Source organism: Clupea harengus, unplaced genomic scaffold (assembly GCF_900700415.2).
Source record: "Clupea harengus unplaced genomic scaffold, Ch_v2.0.2, whole genome shotgun sequence".
NCBI classification, from domain to species: domain Eukaryota; kingdom Metazoa; phylum Chordata; class Actinopteri; order Clupeiformes; family Clupeidae; genus Clupea; species Clupea harengus.
The window spans coordinates 1-5,960 of record NW_024880878.1 but is presented as its reverse complement, the minus strand read 5'-3'; the positions used below and the strand labels follow the sequence as shown (position 1 = coordinate 5,960).

General features: G+C 43.0%; 5 non-coding genes across 5 annotated transcripts; all 5 read right to left on the bottom strand.

The window, feature by feature from the left end:
* Nucleotides 1-498: 498 nt before the first annotated feature.
* On the bottom strand, nucleotides 499-580 carry trnas-uga. Its single transcript has one exon. It is a non-coding gene; the product is annotated as a tRNA-Ser (tRNA).
* Nucleotides 581-1,053: 473 nt separating this feature from the next.
* On the bottom strand, nucleotides 1,054-1,136 carry trnal-uaa. Its single transcript has one exon. It is a non-coding gene; the product is annotated as a tRNA-Leu (tRNA).
* A 400-nt stretch (nucleotides 1,137-1,536) lies between these two features.
* trnas-uga lies at nucleotides 1,537-1,610 on the bottom strand. The gene has a single exon. It is a non-coding gene; the product is annotated as a tRNA-Ser (tRNA).
* Nucleotides 1,611-4,632: 3,022 nt separating this feature from the next.
* Nucleotides 4,633-4,715, bottom strand: trnal-uaa. Its single transcript has one exon. It is a non-coding gene; the product is annotated as a tRNA-Leu (tRNA).
* A 1,005-nt stretch (nucleotides 4,716-5,720) lies between these two features.
* trnal-uaa lies at nucleotides 5,721-5,803 on the bottom strand. Its single transcript has one exon. It is a non-coding gene; the product is annotated as a tRNA-Leu (tRNA).
* Nucleotides 5,804-5,960: the final 157 nt, after the last annotated feature.

Genomic DNA, 5,960 nt, shown 5'->3' with positions numbered 1-5,960 from the left:
TATAAGGTTAATAAAAAGTAAAATGTAACTAATTGTGATTTCCAATAATAAAAATGAGCTTTGCAGTAAATAATGCAAACCTCAATTTCTGCCAACGGTGGGACTCGAACCGGAAACCTCTTCTTTCATATAAATGCATATAAAAACAGAAGTTCAAGGGTTTAAACATAATTTATGATGTACATCAACATTAAAACACTTTAGTCATGGAGGATTAAGCCATACACAATTCCTTCCTTCTTTTTTTCTCTCCTTTTCCCTTTTTTTCTCTCTTTTTTACTAAATGCAAAGGTCAGAACCAAGATGTCGGCTGTTGGTTTCTTACTTCTTGGGATGAAGCAGCTAGCATGACATCAGCCACTGAAACCAAATGCTGCAAACATTGACCTGGATCATGACAGATGTTGGGTGTTATATGGGCTCCCTTTGTCAGTGGTGGCTGGGTGAGGGGAGGAGGACTAGATTCTGTGTTTTTAGACGACAGGGTTCAAGAAGTAACGCTGTGAGCAGGGTTCGAACCTGCGCGGGGAGACCCCATTGGATTTCAAGTCCAACGCCTTAACCACTCGGCCATCGCAGCTGTGAAGCCAATGCAGGTCAAAGTTCACCATGTTACAAACAGACAAACACATTCACACCCACATCACAAATTGAATCCACATACACACAGTGAATTTTCAACATCTTGCAAATGAACGTTTGAGAAAGACAGAAAGGAAGAAAGAAAGTAGGCCATCTGGAAGGGCACGGTGCAGCTAACAACACCAAGATGATACCCAGAGAGCACACACTCTTGAATATCTATGCAAGAGTCGCTTTGGATAAAAGCCTCAGTTAAATGCAAAGTTCAGAACCAAGATGTCGGCTGTTAGTTTCATACTTCTTGGGTTGAAGCAGCGAACATGACATCGGCCACTGAAACCAATTGGATATTAAATCCAAACGGCCAGTCGTCACAGCTGCAAGCATAGCATGGGTGTCTTGACCTGGATGAAAGGTCATGACAAATATAGGGTGTTGTTTGGGCTTCCTTTTAGTGCGTGGTAAGACTTCTACCAGGAGTGGGGTTCGAACCCTCGAGGACATCTGTCCATTGGATCTTAAGTCCAACGCCTTAACCTCTCGGCCATCCTGGTACTTTGAAATGCATTTTTTGAAGAATTTCACCGCTGAACTCAGTGTGTGACAAGGGTGTGTGTCAGGTGTGTGTCTGTCTTAAAGGGTGTTTTGTGTCTGAGTGAAATGACTGCATGTTAGATCCAGACTGGATGTTGGGGAGTGTACTCAGGGGGTCAGGATTTAGAGGGTTAGCTTCAGCCAGTTAGCATCAGCTTTTTGGTGCCAGCAGCTGTACAGGAAGTGTGTTGGTTTCAGTCATGTTCTTTATTTTGTGACTGTTACAGTCAGTTGTGTGATGTAAACCTTGCCTTGATGCTCTTCGTGCTCTCCTGAACTGGTCCCTTTGTCAGTGGTGGCTGGGTGAGGGGAGGAGGACTAGATTCTGTGTTTTTAGAAGACAGGGTTCAAGAAGTAACGCTGTGAGCAGGGTTCGAACCTGCGCGGGGAGACCCCATTGGATTTCAAGTCCAACGCCTTAACCACTCGGCCAAGAATGGGGGAAAAGGGACTGCTAGAGGGGGGGGAAGAAAAGGAAAAAAGGGGGAAAGGGGGAAAAGAGAGAAGGAAAGGAGGAAAAAATGCAAATCCACTTACTACAACTTACAATGAAATCATTTTGAAATAAATACTGATTCGACCAACAAGTCACACACTCTTGCCAGGACTTGCACCTGGAATCTTCCACCCAACGGATGGATGGATGTGTTACTATTACACCACAAGAGTTGTGTTTTTTTTGTTGTTTTTTTTTTTTTTTAAATGAGAACACAAACACACAGAATATAAAACACAATGTAGCTATATACAAAAGTCTCAGACTTTAACACCACACTGGTCACAACGCTCTTGGACATGGTAGCCTGACAAGTGCTGAGTGTAATCCTTACTGCTCACCTCCTTGCTACATAGAGAACATGTCATTGATTCCAACTCACTGTCTACACAGAGTCGGTGCTTTCTGTGGTGCTGATGCTGTAGCTGAACTGGCCTGTGCAGCTGATGCTGTAGCTGAACTGGTCTGTGCAGCTGATACTGTAGCTGAACTGGCCTGTGCAGCTGATGCTGTAGCTGAACTGGCCTGTGCAGCTGATGCTGTAGCTGAACTGGCCTGTGCAGCTGATGCTGTAGCTGAACTGGCCTGTGCAGCTGATGCTGTAGCTGAACTGGCCTGTGCAGCTGATGCTGTAGCTGAACTGGTCTGTGCAGCTGATGCTGGCAGCTGGCTTCTAGCACTGGAAGTGCTTGGCTGACTCTCATCTGATTCTGACCCTGCCTTCTCAGCTGACTGTGAAACACATTTTACATTAACATATTCCCTAAGCCTGACAATACATCCAATTAACTTTGTAATCCCCCTGTTATACATTGAGGAACACTTCAAGTACAACTGATGATAAAACAATGCATTTTCCAGGATAGCGTATTCAAATTGGTCATTAGAAAGCTAAAGCAGATTGACTTTTAGTAACCACCACCTACACATGTTTAATCAAACTATTCAAATTCATCACTTACCTTGTGATATCCACATTTACATTAAATCCTTTTCCCGAAAAAGTAAAAATGTCGGACGGGGCAAAGTAGTGTCAAAGGACAGGCGTCAATGCACTGTATGGCAGCCTTTCACCTTCTGGACTTCGGCCTCTTGCCTGTTGAGAACTTGAACTTCCCCTGGGCATACTTGTGCAGGACATCTGCCCAGTATGAGTCTGGTTGACCTGTCTTTGTCATTTCTGCAGATATCAGGGTTGAATGTCACATAACATATAAAACAAAACTTTGAAAGGAGAGCTTTATTATTAGGCGACAGATGGGATTACTTCATCAACGACTGCACTTCATTTTTAAAAGCCTACTTCAGTTTTGTATCTATCAAATGAACAGTATCCTGTCTAAGGACAAGCTACTGATAATAAACAGCCACGTAAAGCAGTGACCAGTGTGCTGATGTCACATTTGACTCAAGTATGTGCCTATGACCTAAAAATTAACCTCAGACAGATCAAAGCCAGAGCAACAACACCGTTTTTCACATCAGGTCACCGAAATAAAACCGTTTGAGTTGACCTAGAGATAAGTTATTTATCTTAGAGAAATCTCAGATGTCAGAAACGTTGTGATATTAACGTTAGAGCTTCTTTACCGGGCTGTAACGTTAACATTACCTCAGCAGTTCACGTAACTGTATCCCTAGCTCAAACTATACAATTTTAACAGCGTTTTCCCAGGCTAATGTAACAGACAAAAACAACATACTACATCTAAACATTCATCCATCGCTTACGATGACACATCGTTATCATTTTGAATAACTTTAGCCTGGGAAAATGGTAAAGTTTGACGATAAAGTTACGTGAACGTTAATGTTAACTCGGCAGTTCCCGTAACTTTACCATTTTCCCAGGCTAATCTGAAAGACAAAAAACAACATACCAACTTTCTATGATACATCGTATTCTTTTAAAATATCTTGAATAACTTTGAATAGCTGTTACAGATATAATTACTATTAGTTACATGCTAACACAACCGATATGTTCGTCTGAACTAGCATTAGGATATGAACGGACTAAACATGAATTACGACCTAAACAAATAAGTTAACACTTGTTTAATGAATTCATTTGTTGATTGATTACTTACTTTAAATATATTGAACGACGGTAGCTGCAATCTGTGAAATTAGATGATCGATACCTCAGAATGATAAACCTCTAGGTGCGTCGTCTTGAAACTCTCGTGAACTATCCAGCTGCGAGATTGTCATAGCAACGGCCACTCACCAATAAGAAAACCTTGCGTCGGTCACCTGTGAAACTTCGTTTCTTAACATCTGATTGGCTCTTTTGCCCCCTTTTGCCCCATCGTTCGGATGTATGTTAGGACTTGTTCGGATGTATGTTAGGACTTGTTCGGATTTGTTAGGATTTGGGTAGGATTTGTTAGGACTTGTTAGGACTTGGGTAGGATTTGTTAGGACTTGTTAGGATATTGTTAACAATAGTTCGGATCGCGTTAGGAACTGTTTTACCGTCCATTCGGCGCAAGGTACGGCCAAGAATCGCAGCTGTGAAGCCAATGCAGGTTCACACATTCACACCCACATCACAAATTGAATCCACACACACACAGTGAATTTTCAACATCTTGCAAATGAACGTTTGAGAAAGACAGAAAGGAAGAAAGAGAGTAGGCCATCTGGAAAGACACGGTGCAGCTAACAACACCAAGATGATACCCAGAGAGCACACACTCTTGAATATCTATGCAAGAGTCGCTTTGGATAAAAGCGTCAGTTAAATGCAAAGTTCAGAACCAAGATGTCGGCTGTTAGTGTCATACTTCTTGGGTTGAAGCAGCGAACATGACATCGGCCACTGAAACCAATTGGATATTAAATCCAAACGGCCAGTCGTCACAGATGCAAGCATAGCATGGGTGTCTTGACCTGGATGAAAGGTCATGACAAATATAGGGTGTTGTTTGGGCTTCCTTGTATTGCGTGGTAAGACTTCTCAGGAGTGGGGTTCGAACCCACGAGGACATCTGTCCATTGGATCTTAAGTCCAACGCCTTAACCTCTCGGCCATCCTGGTACTTTGAAAAGCATTTTTTGAAGAATTTCACCGCTGAACTCAGTGTGTGACAAGGGTGTGTGTTAGGTCTGTGTCTGTCGAAAAGAAAGAAAGAGAGAAAGAAAGAAAGAAAGGAAGAAAGAAAGTAGGCCATCTGGAAGGGCACGGTGCAGCTAACAACACCAAGATGATACCCAGAGAGCACACACTCTTGAATATCTATGCAAGAGTCGCTTTGGATAAAAGCGTCCGTTAAATGCAAAGTTCAGAACCAAGATGTCGGCTGTTAGTTTCATACTTCTTGGGTTGAAGCAGCGAACATGACATCGGCCACTGAAACCAATTGGATATTAAATCCAAACGGCCAGTCGTCACAGCTGCAAGCATAGCATGGGTGTCTTGACCTGGATGAAAGGTCATGACAAATATAGGGTGTTGTTTGGGCTTCCTTTTAGTGGGTGGTAAGACTTCTACCAGGTGTGGGGTTCGAACCCAAGAGGACATCTGTCCATTGGATTTCAAGTCCAACGCCTTAACCACTCGGCCATCGCAGCTGTGAAGCCAATGCAGGTCAAAGTTCACCATGTTACAAACAGACAAACACATTCACACCCACATCACAAATTGAATCCACACACACACAGTGAATTTTCAACATCTTGCAAATGAACGTTTGAGAAAGACAGAAAGGAAGAAAGAAAGTAGGCCATCTGGAAGGGCAAGGTGCAGCTAACAACACCAAGATGATACCCAGAGAGCACACACTCTTGAATATCTATGCAAGAGTCGATTTGGATAAAGCGTCAGTTAAATGCAAAGTTCAGAACCAAGATGTCGGCTGTTAGTTTCATACTTCTTGGGTTGAAGCAGCGAACATGACATCGGCCACTGAAACCAATTGGATATTAAATCCAAACGGCTAGTCGTCACAGCTGCAAGCATAGCATGGGTGTCTTGACCTGGATGAAAGGTCATGACAAATATAGGGTGTTGTTTGGGCTTCCTTTTAGTGCGTGGTAAGACTTCTACCAGGAGTGGGGTTCGAACCCACGAGGACATCTGTCCATTGGATCTTAAGTCCAACGCCTTAACCTCTCGGCCATCCTGGTACTTTGAAATGCATTTTTTGAAGAATTTCACCGCTGAACTCAGTGTGTGACAAGGGTGTGTGTCAGGTGTGTGTGTGCCTTAAAGGGTGTTTTGTGTCTGAGTGAAATGACTGCATGTTAGATCCAGACTGGGTGTTAGGGAGTGTACTCAGGGGTC